Source organism: Neoarius graeffei, chromosome 1 (genome assembly GCF_027579695.1).
Source record: "Neoarius graeffei isolate fNeoGra1 chromosome 1, fNeoGra1.pri, whole genome shotgun sequence".
Taxonomy (NCBI): Eukaryota; Metazoa; Chordata; class Actinopteri; order Siluriformes; family Ariidae; genus Neoarius; species Neoarius graeffei.
In genome coordinates this window covers 19,655,081-19,665,058 of record NC_083569.1, presented here as the reverse complement: position 1 = coordinate 19,665,058, position 9,978 = coordinate 19,655,081, and the positions used below count along the sequence as shown (strand labels likewise).

The 9,978-nt window shown below is 40.7% G+C and overlaps 2 non-coding genes across 2 annotated transcripts; one reads left to right on the top strand and one right to left on the bottom strand.

Annotated features, from left to right (window-relative positions):
• Positions 1 to 6,876: 6,876 nt before the first annotated feature.
• trnah-gug (transfer RNA histidin (anticodon GUG)) lies at positions 6,877 to 6,948 on the bottom strand. Its single transcript has one exon. It is a non-coding gene; the product is annotated as a tRNA-His (tRNA).
• Positions 6,949 to 7,450: 502 nt separating this feature from the next.
• On the top strand, positions 7,451 to 7,523 carry trnat-agu (transfer RNA threonine (anticodon AGU)). Its single transcript has one exon. It is a non-coding gene; the product is annotated as a tRNA-Thr (tRNA).
• Positions 7,524 to 9,978: the final 2,455 nt, after the last annotated feature.

The window sequence follows — 9,978 nt, the reverse complement described above, 5'->3', positions numbered from 1 at the left end:
CATGTCTGTTCTTTTGGGTGGCACGGTGGTGTAGTGGTTAGCACGGTCGCCTCACAGCAAGAAGGTTCCGGGTTGAACCCAGCTGCCGGTGAGGGCCTTTCTGTGTGGAGTTTTCATGTTCTCCCTGTGTCTGTGTGGGTTTCCTCTGGGTGCTCTGGTTTCCCCCACAATCCAAAGACATGCAGTTGGGTTGACGTGGGGCGGCCTTGAGCAAGGTGCTGCTCACTGGGTGTGTGTGCATGTGTTCACTGCTTCAGATGGGTTAAATGCAGAGAATGAATTTCACTGTGCTTGAAGTGTGCATATGACAAATAAAGGTTTAAAAATAAATATTAACATAGAGTATATAAAATGCAATTTTAACAAACAAAGGTTTAGGAAAAATGTAAACACCTGTAACTTAATTCATGACACCTTTTCTCGTTATCTGTGCAAAGATCTGTACTATTAATTCAGATTTATTCCCTTTGCAGACTTTTTAATTCAAATCAATGTCTTTAAGTGTCAGATAGAAACTCATCCTGGCTGATCGCTTCATCAGGGGGAAATGGGGGAACTGTAGCCTGGGCCCGCCCGTCCTAAGCGTGACGCAACACGAGGGCCTGTTCCGAGCTTAGTCTGGCCCGGCAGGCTATCTACAGCATTTCCAAGCTCCCGAAAAATCGGGAACCAATCAACTTTGAGCATCTCCAACGGCCCTGGGTAGAGGCGTGTTCAAGGCAGTGACGTAGTAGAACTGCGACCAGAAGCCATAGATTGTTTACAGAATCTATGCCGGAAGTGCTTCATTCACATCACGAACATGAAGCAGCGGCAAGCCTTTAACACAGCGGTAGATGCTGTATTGAAAGCATTCAATGGGAAGTTCTCATTGAAAATGGAGCAAAGAGCAGCCCTGGAGGTATTTATTGAAAGGAAGGACGTTTTTGCCTTGCTTCCGACCGGCTTTGGTAAGAGTTTAATCGACCAGTTAGCCCCGTCGCGTCGCATACGCCAGAGGAAAGAGTGATGTGATTGGTTTAAGCTTCATCACAGCCTTTTCTGGCTTCGATCAGTAGCAAACTGAGGCATTTCAGGGAGGCGGGTCAACCACGGGCTCTGGGAAACGGTTTGGCTTAATAGCTTGGCCAGACCAAATGCTCGGAGAGCTTTGAAGTCGCGTTAGCCAGGCTAGGGGAACTGTCCTTAAACTGCTCACACACACAAAATACATTATGATTTAATGCTGTGACAAAACACAGACAGACAATAATCAGCAATTATTGGTCGGTAATGATGGCCGTCTGAAGCCGAGGCTTCGAAGCGCGTGTCGAGTATAAGGGGGTGTGGCAGATGAAGCCCCGCCTTGAGGCATGGATCGTTCGGAAGAAAACCACGTGAGGGAACCACGTGAGGCTGGGGAGGGAATTTCGAAGAAAAGGAATCACCTCAATCCAAACACAGTGAAAAAAAATCTGTTCCTCAACAAAAATCAATAAAGGTTCCCCTAAAAGTTACTCTGTGCATTGCACGGCTGCAGTAGCACTCACAGTCCCATCACACAAGCACTGGACACAAAGCTTACTCCGTTTATGTACACCTTTTTATTGTGCAGACAAAATTATACTGATCATTAATCCATAGAAAGACACAAAGTGTGTGTGTGTGTGTGTGTGTAAGAGAGAGACAGAGGGTCAACACCAAATAACATACAGGCAAATAAGTAAAACAAACAAGCAAAAAAAATCTGATGACATAAGTTATTTTAAAATGGAACATTGTGCAAATTACTGTACATGCAAAGAATAATGTAAAGTGGCAGAACATTGACGCAAGGTAGAAATTAAACATGCTGTACATTTCTCTTAGCAGTAGGTCGCAAGTGAAGTCTGCTGAATGAGAGTCTGAGTAATGAACCTTTTAGTGAATCACAACCGAGGCCTTGTTTATCATGGGTCATGTGGTTTTCTGCTCAACGATACAAAGCCTCAAAGCGGAGCTTCATCTGCCCCCTTATTCTTGATATGCGCTTCGAAGTCTCATTTGGCCATCACGATCTTTAAACAGTGATATCAATGAAAACTAAGGTCAGGCAAGGCAAGACTAAAATGGCCATTATGAGTCTTCCCAGCCGGCACCTAGACGTCGAATATTCCTCTAATGCTCATCTAAACAGTGTCTAAACGTCTATAGTTATTTACTCGACGCCACACAGACGACTATCCATAAACGTTGCATAGAGGTTGCATAGGAGATGGCTAAAAGACGTCGAAAACATATCTAATAACTACGTCACTTACAGCGCATGAGCGGAAATGCAGGCAAACACACGTGAGTGCAGAAATTGAAATACACCAAAGAAAATTACAAGAAGAAGAATCCAGCAAATCCAAGAATAATACAGGTAAACAACCTTCAGTCTCAAAACACATATTAAGCTTAGTATTTAGTTGACTACTTGACAGAGAAAAAAGTTGCCATTACTAAACTGTTTTAGAGATATTTTAGATAAATTAATGATAATGAGTTCAGCAGCAATGTCACATTTTGATTTAGAAAATACAACACCTAATGATCGTTTTCATACATGTATATAAATCATAATTTTATCTGTATGAGAATCTTGCCAAATTACCTCTAGCATGTCAATAGGTAGTAGAACTTATAGAATAAAGATATTGTGATCCGCAAATCGCGTATATATCCCGATTATCGCCTACCTAGAAATTACTATTTATTTGCAATCTGCAGTCCAAATTATCAATCAAAAACTTGTAGAAGCTTCTCCCAATGACATTTAAAGTGCCAGTTCAGACAACTGAGTAGTTAGTATGTGTTAGGAGTGCCAGAAGCTGCTGTAATTAAGGTCTAAGGCCTAACAAACACCTCAGTCAATGCTAACAACCCAAGTTGACACACAGTGAAGTCAGTGCTCTTCAGTAAATACTGCTGGTTATATAAGCATAATAAATTGTAATTAATAAATTCATCAAGACTCGTCTCCATGTTTTTGTATTGTGTTTTTTCTTGTGAATACATAGAATCTACATGTATACAGTAACTAGATCTACTTTCTTGTTTAAAAAAATTACATAAGACCTTGTATTAAAGTGTAGATCTACATGTAAAACTAATTAAAATTATATAAAATTTGTACTTTATTTTTTAGAGACTGATTTAGTGAGGAATTGGTGCTTTCTTTGATGTAACCAAATATGAAGTAAAATTATGCCTTGTTAGTTTAGATACCCCTTCCCCCCCCTTGCCTGCATGCACATCCATTCCTTAACAGCATGTTGCCTTTTTTCTTTGAAAAACCAGGTTTGAGCATCAAAACAGCATGTCCAGTTACAAGAAGCTCTGGAGAAAACGAAAAGCACAAATAGATGCATTAGCGTTAAGGATACCTTCTTTTGTTGTAGGTTCTAGTATAGGCTTTTGTTATTAGTTGTTATTGAGATGTGCATTTTGTTTTAATAGTTGTAAGAGTTCTGTTAAAATTGTTGTTCTATAGTATATTTGGTTGAAACCTGCTTTAACTGGTCGAACATTCTAAATTTGAAATTTGACCATTTGGCCTCTAAAAGCTTTCAGTGGATGTAAGAATATTACTTTAGGTTTTGTTATATTTGGTTTAGTTAGCATTATTTTTTACATTTTAATGTACTTTGAATTGGTGCTTCACTGAAATATTTGATATATTGCTATGTAATGATAGCTTGTATGTATGTTTGAAGCACTGAAATATTTGATATATTGCTATGTAATGATAGCTTGTATGTATGTTTTATGTAAGGTTGGCTTTTGATTCTTTGATTAGGAGTATAAATAAAATACTGTTACTTTAACCTGTCGTTCTGTTTCATTTGCTATTTAATGAGATATTTTAAGCCTGAATTAGACGACTAAGCAACGTTCATATTTAGATGTCTAAAACAAGTAAATCGTAGATGTATATTAGACGACCAAACTTAGAGGTTTAATAGAGGACTAAACTTAGACGTATATTAGACGTCTAGTCCTAAACGTATACTAGAATTCCATGGTAGACGTTTACTAGACAACTTTTAGAGGTTTAAGTTAGACGTTTATTAGATGTTGTTTAGAGGTCTTGTGCCCGCTGGGTTGAAAGTATTTGTGTGTGTGTGTTTTGAATATATTATGAAGCCATTGACAACAATAACAAAAATCTACGAAATCATTGTACTTAGCAACCAAAAAGTGTGATCCTGAGTGTGAACATAGATCTGGAGCAGGAGACAGAGCCAAGACACCTCATCTCATCTCATTATTTCTAGCCACTTTATCCTGTTCTACAGGGTCACAGGCAAGCTGGAGCCTATCCCAGCTGACTACGGGCGAAAGGCGGGGTACACCCTGGACAAGTCGCCAGGTCATCACAGGGCTGACACATAGACACAGACAACCATTCACACCTACGGTCAATTTAGAGTCATCAGTTAACCTAACCTGCATGTCGTTGGACTGTGGGGGAAACCGGAGCACCCGGAGGAAACCCATGCGGACACAGGGAGAACATGCAAACTCCGCACAGAAAGGCCCTTGCCAGCTACGGGGCTCGAACACAGACCTTCTTGCTGTGAGGCGACAGCGCTAACCACTACACCACCGTGCCGCCCCAAGTCAAGACACACTGAATATATATTTTATTGACTGATCTAACCCCCCATTTATTTATTTTAACTCATTATATCATTGATATTATATCATCTGGAATTATGTAACTTTGACAAGTGATCAGCCTTCAGTGTAACATAACTGTGTGAAAGTTTTTGTACAGTGCAGCTGGATTTCCTGTCACTGTGGGCTCCAGAGCACAGTAGTATAGTGCAGAGTCTGATACAGCAGCAGAGGAGATGAGCAGATCCACTTGGTTATTCTTTTCATCAACTTCAGCAGAGAGACGTGGTGGGATTGAGTCACTTTTATATCCACTTTGTGATATATAAAGAAGGAAGTCAGGTTTAGATTTTGGATATTGTCTGTACCAGTGCAGGTAGTTTCCTGTACCACTTGCTTTGTAGTCGCAGGACAGAGTAACATCACTGCCTTCATCTATAATTGTATGAGTAAAAAGTGGCTTGATTGAAGCTGCCATGGAGTCACTTGTCATAAAGAAGAGAGCATGTACATTCTGTTTTTTCTTCCCACCACGCAGATGAATAATTCACTAATTCAACGCTTAATATTTCTGCAAGAACGCAAAGTCAAAGTTAACTCACCGAGTGAAAGCCACAGACACATGAATATAACAGTGAACATGATGAATGGTCTCAGCTGAGTGAAAGTATTCTTTCTGTACTATGATATGTTCACATCATAAAGGTTCATGAAGCTCCAGCCCACAGCACCACATGACAGTGTCACCATTGCTACTGACAGATTGTTGATTCTTACTGAAGCATCCTGGCTTTACATTCAGCCTCACATGGGGAACCTGTCTTCAACTCTGACTGTCAGCAGAATTCATATAATTATGAAAAATCAGTTTTTCTAATCTGTAAAAATATAATCTAATCAATACATTATTAAATGTTTAAATTCCCTGTTATATTTGTTTTATACAGTAAGTGGTTTTGCTGCATTAGGAGATTTAGCCTGATCTGAAATTGCTGTAAATAAGTATAAATCATGACAAATAATTTAGTATGACAAGTTATTATTATTATAATGTGATTGATTTATTGACTTTGTAATAATGAAACCTGTTATTTCACTGAGGTGAGGAACAAACCAGCTGCTGCTCTTTGTAATATTATGAAAGATGCCACCAAGCCATTAGGCCTTAAGAGGTGTGATGCATTTTGTGTGTGAAGTTTGCTGGATCGAGTGAAGGTTGCACAGAGAGAGAGAAAGAAACTGGGTGTTTTATTTATTTGTGTTTCTTATTTCTTCCTTCAATCCTCATTGGGGCCTTTGACAGACCTGAAGGGAGAAAGATCACGTCTCAGGTTCTGATCTAAAAATATTGGGACCTGAGAGAAGTGGTGCTTGTGAGTTCTTGCTGCTGAGGAAGGAGAAGTTTCTTCAAAACATGTTACACTTAAGTCTCTATCATCGAGGCTTTGACACCAACAAAAATATTTCAATTAAAGCTCTAAAGGATTCTTATAATGCTGTAAATATTTGTAAGTTCCTGGTTACATAGCACTAGAAAACTCGGGACAAGAACTCCATGAGATGTACATGGAAAAAGCATGAGGTTGAGAAAATTACAAGTTAAAAAAGACAAGAAGACAGAGTCATCTATATCCCTCACCCTATATACCAACTATATACCAAGTTTCAAGATATTATTTGTCACATTTTTCAAATTCTGCTGCAGGAAACCAACCCTACCTCTTTATACTGACCTCAGCAGCCCATGGCTTAAGCCCACCGGACCTTTGGTCCAGGTGAGCTAAAAATTAAAATTTCTCATATTTCTTAATATCAAAAGGCACATATACATTACTTAATCAACACATAAAAAAAGAAAGAAAGCACAACTTTATTCATCACACACTTGTGAAATTTCCTCTCTGCATTTAACCCATCTGAAACAGTGAACCCACACACGCATGCACACGTGAGCAATGAACACACACACACACACACACCAAGAGCAGTGGGCAGCCATGCTAACAGCGCCCGGGGAGCAGTTGGGAGTAAGGTGCCTTGCTCAAGGCCATCCCATATTAACCTAATCACATGTCTTTGAACTGTAGGGGAAACCAGAGCATCCAGAGGAAACCCACACAGACACAGCATGCAAACTCCATACAGAAAGGTCCCCTCTGGCTGCAAAACCAGAACCTTCTTGCTGTGAGGCAACCATACTAACCACTTACACCACCGTGCCACCCAAAATTATGCCTACTCAAGTAGCTTTTTTTTTGCCATGACCCGGATTTGAACCAGGGTTGCTGCGGCCACAACACAGAGTACTAACCACTATACGATCATGGCAAACTACTCAGAGATAGGTATGTATTAGCTTTCAAGACCATACCACTCATAGTTTTCAAGTTCTGCTCTGGAAACAAAACCTCAGACGAACGTGAGAGACTAAGTCTGAAATTGTTTCCATGGAAACATAAAAAATTTTAATTTCTCAAATTTCTTAGTATGAAAAGGCACATCTACATCACCTTGTTAATATGTATACCAAGTTTCAAATCCGTATCATGAATAGTTTTGGATATATGCTCCGGAAACAAACATTGCTCTTAGAAACTAAGTCAAAATCTATTTTTTTATGTAAAAATTTGAAAAATACTTGAGAAAGTAGCCAGAATGTACAGTCCACAGCCCACTCTACGATTGACACACTGCATTATTTAAAATGTGTGTCCTTTTTTTGTGAAGCAAATAGTAAACATAGGCTAACTGCAGATAGGAACTTAAGTTGTGAGTGATGTTACAGCAGTTTCTGTGGGCTGTTTTGTTTCATCAGCTATGAAAGCATTAAGGCTCCATAGCTCAGTGGTGAGAGCACTGGGCTAGTAAACCAGGGGCTGTGAGTTCAAGTCTCACTGGGGCCTGGAAGGAATGTGTGGAAGGATGATCTAGATAAAAGAAGGGATATTGAGACCACTGACACCAGAAGGTGAGCAAGTGCTGCTCCTCATTTCTCATCACCTGAAGACCACTTTCTGCTGGTGAGGATGGCCTCATATGGACAGTTGTGAGATCACTGAGGATCTTTGGTGTACAATTTCTGCAAAGCACTTGGCCCTCAATGCCCATTGTCAGGTGGTATTTGGAGACAACTTTGCAAAATTTACCAAGTCTTGTTTTTGGTGTTCAAGTTCAGATATGAATTCATAAATCTGGGCTTGTTGTAATGTTTGTAGGCTGCTGTTTCATAGTTAATTATGCAGGGGAACTTTGCGCATAAAAAGAGCCCTGAAACCACATATAGGAAATTGGTATAAAAGTATTACATCATTAATAGGCAATTATTATATCCATAATAGGTGTTATTTGTGGCACGCAACTTTTTTACTCAGGTCAAAAGCAGGGTTCATACATTAGATACCCATTTAACCCTAAAAGGACCTAAACTACTGAGTGGGATCAGTTAGAACCTCAGAGGTGGTGTGCTGCTCAGTCTATTCAACTGACATAACTTTTTGCTTTTAGGAGTTTGTTACTCTATAGATTCTTTATCTAAAAGTATGTTTGTTTCAAGATTGATGAAAAAAAGTGTTTAATAAGGTGACTGATTTTCTGTTGGGGTCCCATAACTGTGAGATTTGTTGCAAAAAATATTTCAGCAAGTTAGTCGCTTCTTTGTGTGTCTATCTTTGCCTGTCTGTACGTTTGCATGCTTGTCTCAGATGTCTGCCATAATTAAGAATATAACTCATCTCATTATCTCTAGCCACTTTATCCTGTTCTACAGGGTCGCAGGCAAGCTGGAGCCTATCCCAGCTGACTACGGGCGAAAGGCAGGGTACACCCTGGACAAGTAGCCAGGTCATCACTGGGCTGACACATAGACACAGACAACCATTCACACTCACGGTCAATTTAGAGTCACCAGTTAACCTAACCTGCATGTCTTTGGACTGTGGGGGAAAACGGAGCACCCGGAGGAAACCCACGTGGACACGGGGAGAACATGCAAACTCCGCACAGAAAGGCCCTCTCCGGCCACGGGGCTCAAACCCGGACCTTCTTGCTGTGAGGCGACAGCGCTAACCACCGTGCCGCCCTCTGGTCTAATCTTCCTTATATTGACTAATGCAACGCGGCAAGACCAGGCTACAGATGCAACATGATCTTTGAAGGTCAGCTGATCATCAATCATGACACCAAAGTTCCTTGCTACTTTAGTAGGAGCAAGAGCTAAGGAGTCAGTCTTGATACAGATGTTATGATGTATGGTTGGCTTGGCAGGGAAGACCAGTAGTTCAGTTTTTGAGAGGTTTAGCTGGAGGTGATGGTCTTTCATCCATGCAGATATATCAGAGAGACAATCTGAGATTGGCGCTGAGACCATATGGTCATCAGGTGGGAATGAAAGATAGAGCTGGGTATCATCAGCACAGCAGTGATATGAGAAGCCATGTGAGTGGATGATTTGGCCCAATGAGGTGGTATACATGGGAAACAGGAGGGGCCCCAACACTGATCCTTGGGGCACCCCTGTGACAAAGAGGTGCGGTTCAGATCTGTGCCCTAACCAGGACACTTTGAATGACCTCTCTGTGAGATAGGATTCAATCCAGGAGTGTGCTTTACCTGTGATGCCCATATTTGAGAGTATATTTAATAGGATTCTGTGATTGACTGTGTCGAATGCTGCTGATAGGTCAAGCAGGATGAGTACCGAGGACTTCATAGCCGCCCTAGCTTCTTTTAGGGCTTCAGTCACAGACAACAAAGCAGTTTCAGTGGAGTGGCCACTTCTAAAACCAGATTGGTTGGAGTCAAGGAGGTTGTTTTGGAAGAGGAATTCTGTGACCTGTTTGAAAACTGCCCTTTCAATGGTCTTAGAAAGGAATGAGAGGAGAGAGACCGGCCGATAGTTCTCCACTTGAATGGGAGCAAGAGAAGGTTTTTTGAGTAATGGTGTTACCTGAGCCTGTTTAAATGCAGTAGGAAATATTCCTGATGTCAGTGAAGCATTAATCACATGTGATTGCTGCTATAACAATGGGAGCTATGGATAGCAGGGGGTTGGTTGGGATAGGGTCCAGTAGACATGTAGTAGGACGGCTACATGTAAGGAGTTTGGACACATTGCTATCGGTAATCACTTTCTCATGCATTTAACTGTGCTGTGGGGAGAGCGGGAAAAGGCCGAGCGGCATTTTTGGATACCAAATGTTTGTCATGTCTTGTTCAAAATGCTTATTGTCATTTACATCTCTCATCTGTGTTCACTTTGTCTAATATCAAGAAATGCAAATGTACACACGGGCTGTGAAAAACACTCTCATTTATTGGGTAAAACTTTGTGATGACATTTCCATATTCACTTTACTCACC